This window comes from Xenopus laevis, chromosome 7S (genome assembly GCF_017654675.1).
Source record: "Xenopus laevis strain J_2021 chromosome 7S, Xenopus_laevis_v10.1, whole genome shotgun sequence".
Taxonomy (NCBI): domain Eukaryota; kingdom Metazoa; phylum Chordata; class Amphibia; order Anura; family Pipidae; genus Xenopus; species Xenopus laevis.
Window position 1 is genome coordinate 81914185 of NC_054384.1, and position 10391 is coordinate 81924575.

Consider the following 10391-nt stretch of genomic DNA (forward strand, 5'->3'; position numbering starts at 1 on the left):
CCAGCATCTCGGACCTACCGAAGTTGTATATAAGTCAATGAGAGAGGTCCCTATACTATTCGGAAGTTTCTGTGTTCTGCACTGGAATAAGCCCGAAAATCCGACTATTTTGGACTTTTCGGGCAAAAGTCAGAAAAAAAATTGGGGTTTCAGGAAAAAATCTCAAAAAAAATCTGATTTTTCATGTTTGTCCCCTATCCGATTCAATCGTGATTTTTTTTTTTTAATTAAATGTTTTTTAGCAGCACCAAAAAGAAACATGCTATACAGTCATGAATGGGGTTACATATTTAAATTGGAGTAGGTCTGCACACATTCATCCACCTACCCCAATGGTTAAGTCACACATTAATCTTCAAAACCATCATTAGAGAAGTTCTACTTCCCGCCCCCCGGAGCTACTCCCAGTACCACGTGGATTTACAATAGGATATGACCCAAAACTGTTGAATCAAAGAACAGGACCATAGACAGTGGTAGAGATCTGCTTTTAGGACCCCACTTTTTGGGCAGAGTCAGACCAGCCCACTTTTTTACGCAGTGCAGGGGAGAAGTAGTTTCTAATATATTTAGAAACATAATGTGGGTACAGTAAATCGTGATTTCTTTAATAATAAATAAGGTCCATACATGGAGTCTATTTTGGTAAGACTTTTTTTGATTAAAATAATCCAGTAAATTTGGATTTTGTAAAATAATGCCCCAAATGTAACTGCCAAGACTGAATGTGAAAATAACTTGTTTGACTTGGGAAACGAGAGAGTGAAATGAAGAATACGTTTGTGAGCTTTAGAAAGTCACGCTTCACCAGGCAACCTTAGCTGGGTTTCTCTTTCAGGATTAGCTTTGACTGTTCTACCAACCCAGTCTGGTTTATTGAGCAGACTCTGAGCTAATGACCACTGTGCCTGAATGGAAACTACTCTCATGAAAACAGGAGACTTCTCAGTTTCCATTTCTGGCTGTAAGTTTGAGTTGATTCACTTCTCTGATCGAACGAGTCACCTCTGTCCATTCCATTCTCATGTTTAATATTGAGGGAACTAACGGCTTATTAGAAGGAGTACACTTGTTTCGTTTATTCAAAGCATGAAAAAAAGATCTGGCCTCTTTTGATCTGTAACAAAGCTAGCAGTTTGAATTGCACACTTTTACAGGAGAAGGAAAGGCTCGATTTAATTGGGTGTCAGCAGAAAACTGCACCGGTCCAGGGGTTCTCCCAGCGAGTACCACAGAGCAATCGGCTTCCTCCTTCTTTCTTCATGCAGGTGTGCAAGGCAAGTAGTGCTGAAAGCCAAACTTTAACAAAGAAGTCGGCTATTTCATTCTACTGGGCATGCATCTGCCCAGGGAAATTTGAAGCCTAAAATTTGGCTGCTATTCTGCCAAACCAGTTAACTTTATATAGGGTGTCATAAGATGAGTGAGGTGAATTTCTAGATATGCTAAGGATTTTTTCCCCTCAAAGTTGAGTTGAAGTAGTTTCAATTCTAGCTCGGACATTTTCGGTGGCAGTGCATGTGACGTTGTGGTGTTAATTTTGTACCCGGGTATCCAGTGGAACCGGAGAACCAGGGGTTCCAATTATGGATGGCAAATTTTTTCGCCTTGTTTCGCCTCAAAAATGACGCCCATAGAAAAAAAAAAAGACAACATTTTTTTGACGCCCAAAGACTTTAATGGGCGCCCATCCCTAGTTCCAATGATAGAGCAAATATTAATGGTGACAATGGGCATCCCTGCTGTGTCCCTCCTCTTATCTCAATATGTTTGGATTAGAGACCCATGCTTGAGTGCCTGTGCTTCATATAGTTGTCTGAGTCCCATTAGGAATGGTTGTGGTATTTTCAGTTTTTCCAGAACTGCGAACCTATAGTTCCAGTCTATCCTATCAAACGCTTTTTGCGCATCTGGGCACAGGAGAAGGGAGGAAACCAGTCGTTTTGGTGCCTTTCAGATGCTATCTGCTGCTTGGTGAACGCGGCAGCTTTTAGATGCTGAAGTGTACATTCAATTTTTTTCATAAATAAATATTGTACATTTCCATTTGGAAACGCAGCAAGGTTGGTAAATCATCCCCTTGGTGTATCTTTAGATATTACACTTGAGATTATTGGGCAAGTGGAGGATGTCTTCCAGCTAATGGTTTGGAGTTTAGAGGAGAGAATAAGCAATCTATGGTCATTTGCATTTTTATCTGGTTGAGAAATAGTAACAGTATGGAATCCGTTTTCTAGAAACCGATTATCCAGAAAGATCCGAATTATAGGAAGATCCTCTCCCATAGACTCCATTTTATCCAAAGAATCCATCTTTTTAAAAAATAATTTCCTTTTTCTCTGTAATAATAAAACAGTACCTTGTACTTGATCCAAACTAAGATACAATTAATTCTTATTGGAAGCAAAACCAGCCTACTAGTACTATGTTTAAGTGCCTTTTTTTTAAACAGACAATCTAAATTATGGAAAGGTCCCTTATTCGGAGCATTCTAGATGGAAGGTTCCATACCTGTATTTAGCTTTTCAAGTGCTTTTGATTATCGTCCGTCCTGATCAACCATTGTTCATGGTTTTGTAGTAGGGAGTTCAACTTGTTCTACCTTTTCAATAATTGTCCATTTCAATTTTTTGCTTTCTTGCATTCTGTTTCTTCAACGGGTCTTTGCATTTAAATGGGGAATTTCTATGGGGAAATTCCTCTGTTTTTTACACACTTGTATATTCGGCTGTACTTTGCCGCAACTGACCCTGGTATATAGTAGTTGGGAAACATGTGACTTTCCCTAGACAGCACCAGCTGTGAGCTCCCTTGGGGAAAATCAATTAAAATGAACATTAAAGGATTCCTCTTATTTTAGTTTAGTAATTGTAGTTTTCGCCATCAGGCACATTTTTGTTTTATGGGTAAATCTAAATAAAGAGATGATAAGAAAGACAAACCGAATAAGGAACAATAAATTTTGGTTTCTCTCTTTTAATATTATTCAGAGTTATAACAAACCTGTGACTGCTTTTTTAAAGTCCAAAGAAAAACCTACATTTATATTAAAGCCATTGCTTAGTAACATATTTACCACTATTCTTTGAATTGGGGGGTGTTTGTTTTATTTTACCAAGCCCTCGGCCACTGGATGACTTCCCCCCCATCTGTCTGATGAACCCTTAATAATATCCGGTTTTGTTCAGAATAATAGCAGTTCAACATCACTAACCTGATCAATCACTGTTTTAGGTAGAAATTATATTTCTACATGGCAAATAATTTACTAGTAGGTGTAGTAGAGTAATAGATAACCAACAGACCCAACAGTCATGACATGCTGCTGATTCTGTGTAAGGGCTCTTACACACAGTCGTTTTTTGCTGCGCTCCCCTGCGTTCCACTTTCTTCTATTCAGCCGCAGGGAAGTACAGTAGTAAACGCACTCACACAGACCCTTGTGAGCGCCAAACGCAGGTGGGACACAGTATGTTGTGTGAGTACAGCCCCCTTGACAATAATGGAGTGCGCTTACTCCTGCGCTTATTCCTGCGCTCCCCTGCAGAAGCAACCAGAACGCAGGGGAGCGCAGCAGAAAACACCTATGTGTAAGAGCCCTTAATAAATCATTCATTGAGGCTTGTTCCAAAATAATAGCAGTGTGGAGTTCAATTAGTGACGTCATTTATTCTGGGAAAAAACAGGTGTCAATTACGGACGTTATTTAAGGAAGGAAGGCAGCAAATGTTGTGCATTCTGATTATAGTGTATTTCTCTCTGAAAATCTGCAAATGAGTAAAACCTAGAAATGCAGAAGAATTGTGGAATGTAACAGGTGCCAGAAGTTGGTGGACTCCATGTAACACAGATGTGCAGCAGTTCTCAGAAACACTCATTATACAACTAAATATTAGTTCTGTGATTCAAAGGAAAGCAAAATATTGAGACAGTATACAGTAAGGGGCAGATATATCAAGAGTGGAATTGAAAATTCGAATTCTTTTTATGGTCAAAACTGTCAAATTCGAGCAGGGAGTTTTCCAAATTTGATTTGAGTTTTTCTTAAAAAAATCAAGGAAAGGCCGTCTGCCGTTGTTTCCATTTTATCCAAATTATCCAGATTTTTCCTTTTTCTCTGTAATAATAAAACAGTAGTTTGTACTTGATCCCAACTAAGATATAATTAATCCTTATTGGAAGCAAAACCAGCCTATTGGGGTTATATAATGTTTACATGATTCTCTAGTAGACTTAAGGGATGAAGATCCAAATTACAGAAAGATCCATTATCCGGAAAGCCCCAGGTCCTGAGCATTCTGGATAACAGGTCTCATACCTGTAGTTTGAGCTTTATTCACTTTTTTAAACACTGTAGCTACACAGAGATATGATTATCTGCCGCTGCTCTGCAAAGCAGAACCCTATGATTATGATGGTTATGATCTGGTTTTAGTTTCACCTGTAGCTTGGATTGTGTCTCTGCCATTTCCTGCAGTTATTAGTCATGCGGCTATCAGTCTGAGACGCAAAATCACTGGTGAAATTCCATCTAGTGACAAACCACCACCCCAGCTTCTTTCCATGGATCAATATGCTCTGCAAATGAAAACTGGCTTTACTTAGCAAAATTATTTTTCCCAATAATAAAGAGCTATAGAATTTCTAGGTGAAATAAGAATTTAGAGTATATAAAAGGTTATAAAAATGGTCAAGTGGATTTCAATCTGGATTCATAGAAGGTCTAATACAGTATGACACGTTTTGCCCTCATTACTAGTGAGCTTACATTCTATTCCCCTAGACACATGATTATCCATAATGCTGGAAGAGAATAATGAATTGATTCAACATATTGTGATACAGTAGTACAGGTATGGGCTCTGTTATCTGGAAACCCGTTATCCAGAAAGGCTGTCTCCTACACACTCGTTTATCCAAATAATCAAAGATTTTTAAAATTATTTCCTTTTTCTCTGTAATAATAATGTAATGTACGGCTATGGTTTTCCACAGCGGTTAGCGTCGTGGTTTTAAAAAATGCCAACGGCTGCTTAGTGGTTTCAGGCTTCAGCTATGGCACTTCCACTAACGTATTTGAGCAGTGGTCGGCTTTTTTAAACCCCTACATGTATATATGGACTCCCTAAGATGCACAAGGAAGGGGCCCCTCTCAGACCCATTCTCAGCAGCGTTAACTCTGTGACCTACAACGTGGCAAAATACCTAGCCAAAATCCAAGGGCTGGTACTGGGCACAGAAGAAACAATGGTATCCTATGATGTTACTTCTCGTTTTACGTGCATTCCCATCACAGAGGCAGTTAAAACAGTGAGAAAACGGTTGCTAAATGACAACAGAACGAAGCTTAACCCAGAGCAAGTATGTTCCTTACTGTTCCTATGCCTAAGTACTACCTATTTCAAGTACAAGAATAAGTTCTACAGGCAGAAGCATGGCTGTGCCGTGGGATCGCCAGTTTCGCCCATTGTGGCAAACCTGTACATGGAGAAAGTGGAAAGAAAGGCCCTCGATTACTTCAAAGGAATCACTCCCAGTCATTGGTTCTGTTATGTGGATGACACATGGGTTAAAATACACACACAGGAGGTACAGATTTTTACTGAACACATCAAATTTACACGAGAAGATGTGCAAGATAACACACTGGCTTTTTTGGACTGTTTGGTAAGAGTCAGAGAGGGTGGAAAGCTGGAAATAGAGGTCTACAGGGAACCTACCCACACAGACCAGTACTTGCTGTTTGACTCCCACTAGATCACAAACTGGGGGCCACCAAAACTCTACATCACAGAGCAGACAAGATCCACACCAGCACAGAGGCTAAGTTGAAAGAGAGGGAACATCTCAGTGGGGCCCTGAAGACATGTGGGTATCCAGATTGGGCTTTTGGAAAAACCGGTAGAAAAAGAAGCAATAACACCAAGACTACCAGTGAAGGTGGAAAACAGGACAGGAGAAAGAACTTGGTCCTACCATATGTAGCTGGGGTGTCGGAAAAATTTAGAAGGATTTTTAATTAACACCACATCCCTATCTGCTTTAAACCCAGCAACACACTGAGGCAGCAACTAGTTCACCCAAAAGTCCCAACCCCAAAACACAAGAAGAGTAACATTGTGTGTGTGGTGCGATGCAGTGAGGATTGCTCGGATTTGTATGTGGGGGAAACCAAACAACAGTTACACCAGCATATGGCGTAGCACAGAAGAGCCAGCTCCTCTTGTCAGAACTCAGCCGTGTACCTACATCTTAAAGAAAAAGGACACACGTTTGAAGACTGTGTCCTGTCGGGAGAGCGACTGGTTCAAAAGGGGTGTAATATATGTAAAAACTGAAAAACCAAGTCTGAATAGAGACGGGGGATGCGACATCTATTGTCTGCCACATACAATACTGTTTTGGTACCTCTCCCTGGAAGGTTTAATAACACATCAAAGCTCCAATCTTGCTAATACAATCAACACCTCATTTAATGACATCATTGTGGATTATGATAAACAGATTATGCTGATTGGAGCAACATTGCAGACTCCAAAGGATATATATTCTTAAAGGAAGATTTACAAGTTATTCTGAATTGAGAAAGCCAGTTGGATGACTGGTGAAATGTTTATTTCTACAGATATTGTATGCCATCTTTTTTTATACAATGTATCATTCATACCTCCAAAGTGCTCCACATTGGTCATTTCCAATTCATATTGTTTTCCCATCTCAAACTGGGGTGCCACATTTACTGCATTAGGGTCTGAATCTGACATTCTATAAAATGATTAAGTAACACAACTTAATATTCCTTTTGTTGTTTTTTTTTTACTGCAGAAATGCCTTTGTCTTTGTTAAGCAGGTCTGGATTTTTGGAAAGGCCACCAAGGCCCGGGCCTAGGGCGGCAGGATTTTAGTGGGAGGCATGAAGCCGAACGACACCCACATTGGTTCAGAAGCTCTGGGGCTGATCATGAGATACAATCGTTTTTTAAATTTCCCATGTGCCAATCCCCAGTGCTCCCAACCTGATGATGAAAATTTGTGCATGTGCACAACAGCGGGCCTAGGGGTGCCGCTATGTAAATCCGACCCTGCTGTTAAGGTATTAGGTCAACCACAACATTAAAGAGTTTCTGATGCCTCTCACTCCAGGATAAAATACGTTAATCCCACAGTGAAGGTGCCAATACTGGGGCAGACACTCAACAGAGTCAATGTCGGACTATTGGTCCATGTTTGGGTCAACACAATCCTCTTCCCAATTTATTATCTGTTTGTTCAGACATTGGTCTGTCAACATGAGAAAGCCACATGGCAAACTATCACATGAATGCACTCTAGCTCTACAGCCAATAGTTTTGCACAGCCCCCCTCCCATGTATAACAATAAAATTGGAATAATAACAATTGAAGCCTTTAAGTCAAACTGATTATATCTCTTATCCCCCTTTAGGCTCTTTATGGGGTCTGTACAGCTGGCTAATACCAATATACTGACCACCCTACCTTTGGTTACTCATTCTACAGAGCTCTGTATGTCACAAAAAAAAAGGAAAAACGTTGTCATTGTCTAGGCCATTTTAACATAGACTCTTTACTAGTGCCTCCTACATAGCTCTTCACCTCCGTCACCTTAGTGGGGTATCCAGGAAAGTGACTGTAACTCCTCCCATACTTTATACCCTACCAAGGGCTTGTCTAATCCTCTCTGTCACAACCAAGGGCTGCCCCAAGCACAGGGTATTTACTAAAAATATGTTAGTTACATTTTTTTCTTAGACCAGTGTAAAAAAAACCCTTCCTTTGCGCACGTCCTTCGTTTATGTCACAATCGGCAGGTACTTTTTTCTTTTACATGTCGTCAGTAGATATAAACAATAACCTTTCATGGGCTCCAGAAAATACAGCTCATTATTTCTACAACTGGTTGTTTTTTTTCTTTTTAGGTGAATGGATTCATGGAAAAAGTGCACGCATGAACCTACGCTATATATTTCTGCTTCCTGTGATCAAAACCTACCACAAAATTTCTTCTTTCCGTGCTTTAAACTGCTTCGTAAGCAGAGAAGAAACTTTGAAGAAAACCTTCCCAGGTGCAACTCTCTTGCTGTTGGTGGCCTGTATAGAGACACATCTGCATAGTAGCAATGCACAAGTTCTGCAAAGGCTTTACACATGTTAATGGTTACTGTCGAATGTCCAAAATGGGTCAACTCGTAAATCACTTGGATGTTTAAGAACTAAACATAACCAAGGCCCCTAGGCTGCCCAAAACCACTCTAGACTTTATTGCAAGACATCATTGTTCTATTATAATTCAGCCCACAAAGGTGAAGTAGTGGATAATCAGCCAGTGGCATGGAAGATATATCTATATATATAGACAGCACCAACCTATGGTATCTCTTTGCACATGCTGCATGAACACGTAGGAACTTTCCATGTTATGAGGAGTGCCTGAAACAGGTCTTTCACCAACAGCCCTTGTGAGACATGTGGTGGCTCCTGTACCTTTATTGCCCATGAGCTGTGGAGAGCTACTACTTACTGCACATATTGCATCATCACATTCTGCAAACTAATGGCCTGGTACTTTACTCCCACTTAAAGGGCATGTAAAGGCAAAAAAATAAAATCCCATTTTTACTTTCTTTAATGAAAAAGAAACATATCTCCAATATACTTTAATTAAAAAATGTGTACCGTTTTTATAAGAAACCTGACTGTATGCAGTGAAATTCTCCCTTCATTTACTGCTGTGGATAGGAATTGTCAGACTGTCCCTAACTGCTGAGCAGGGAAACCATCATACTTATGAACAGCAGGGGGAGCCCCCGCCTTACTTCCCAGCCATGCAGAACTCAAGCAGCTTTGTTTATGACGATCCCTAAGCAGCCCAGACCGCACTGAGCATGTGCACAGTCTTAGTCTTGCAAAGATGTTTAATTTGAAAGTATAGGAAACAGACCAGGAACAGGCAGTACTTTAGTCTGCAAGCACCCTTTATTGGTGTATTTTCACTCACGACATGTTTCGGGAACTTAGTCTTGCAAAGATGTATAACAAAGTTACAAGATGGTGACCCCCTGTAGCCAACTTTGAAAGCATAAATTATTTGTTTGATTAGGCTTGTGGTGCAGTAAGTTCATGTTTATATTTAGTATACAAAATACAGCATTTCTAGCCTTATTCTATTTTAGACTTTACTTGCCCTTTAATAAAACATAGGTTGTTGCTTACATAGACTGATACTTCTGCATAGTATTTAGTTGTGAGCTTGATTCAAGAGATGTCCTATCTAGATGCCCACTAAGGGATGTGTGTGTTGGCACCCATGTAGGGAGACGGTTTATGGTGGTATAATATTTTATAATAATATAATATTTTTCCCAGATGTTGCTCAGGTTCAGAAGTACACATGCATGGGGCTTCTGAGATCTATAGGGTTACTGCTACAAATATAGTTTTCAGGATTCTACTACTTAGAATAGTTACTACTTACTGCACATGTTGCAACACAAGGTCCGGATTTGTGGAAAGGCCACCAAGGCCCGGGACTGATGCACAGTATTTAGGATGTGTGTGTTGGCACTCAAGTAAGTAGAAAGTTTATGGTGGTATATTAATATTTTCCCAGATGCTGCTCAGGTGCAGAAGTATACATTGCATGGGGCTTCTGAGATCTATAGCGTTCTTGCTAGGAATATTGTTTTCAAGATTCAAAAAGCATGTGGATGACTGTAAAGGTCAAAGCTATGCAGACATTATCTGCCTAGCTTTCCCTCATTGGTAATAAAAAGAAAAGGCTCGTTTATGGAGCAAATGGAAAAGGCATGACAAAATGTATGCTTTTTTTTACCCATAATGCAGCAGTATTGAGTTCTGAGTGGAGTTGCGAGCAACTGTAGCCAAGGCAACAACCTGCATTTCACTTTGACAATAATTTTTTTCCAAAAACATGTGTTAGCACAAGAAGCAAATAGAGCACTGGAAGTAACACCTCCTCAAGAGTGTGTTTATCCCAGGGTGTGTTCTGACTCATGTACCTTTAATTGCATGCAATTTTGTACTTTGTAACCTTGGGTTCCTTAATGAGCCCCACAGTCCAGATATAACAGAGTTAATTTGTGGGGTATATATTATCGAAATCCCAAATAGTTTTTTTCCCCCTCTTTCTCCATCTTTCTTTGTGGGACATATTTAAAATAGAGGGAATTAGAGCTCATCACAGTCTGCCAGAGAGATTCCACTGCTCTCAATTCTTATGGGATTTTTAGAGGCATATTTATCATTATTAACATCTTCTTTGGACTCTTCCGTCTTTTCTTTGTTCCAGTCCTGGCGGTTGCATGTACAGCAGAGTCAAAGTCAAACTCATCTGTCAAAATGTGACTCTCTTG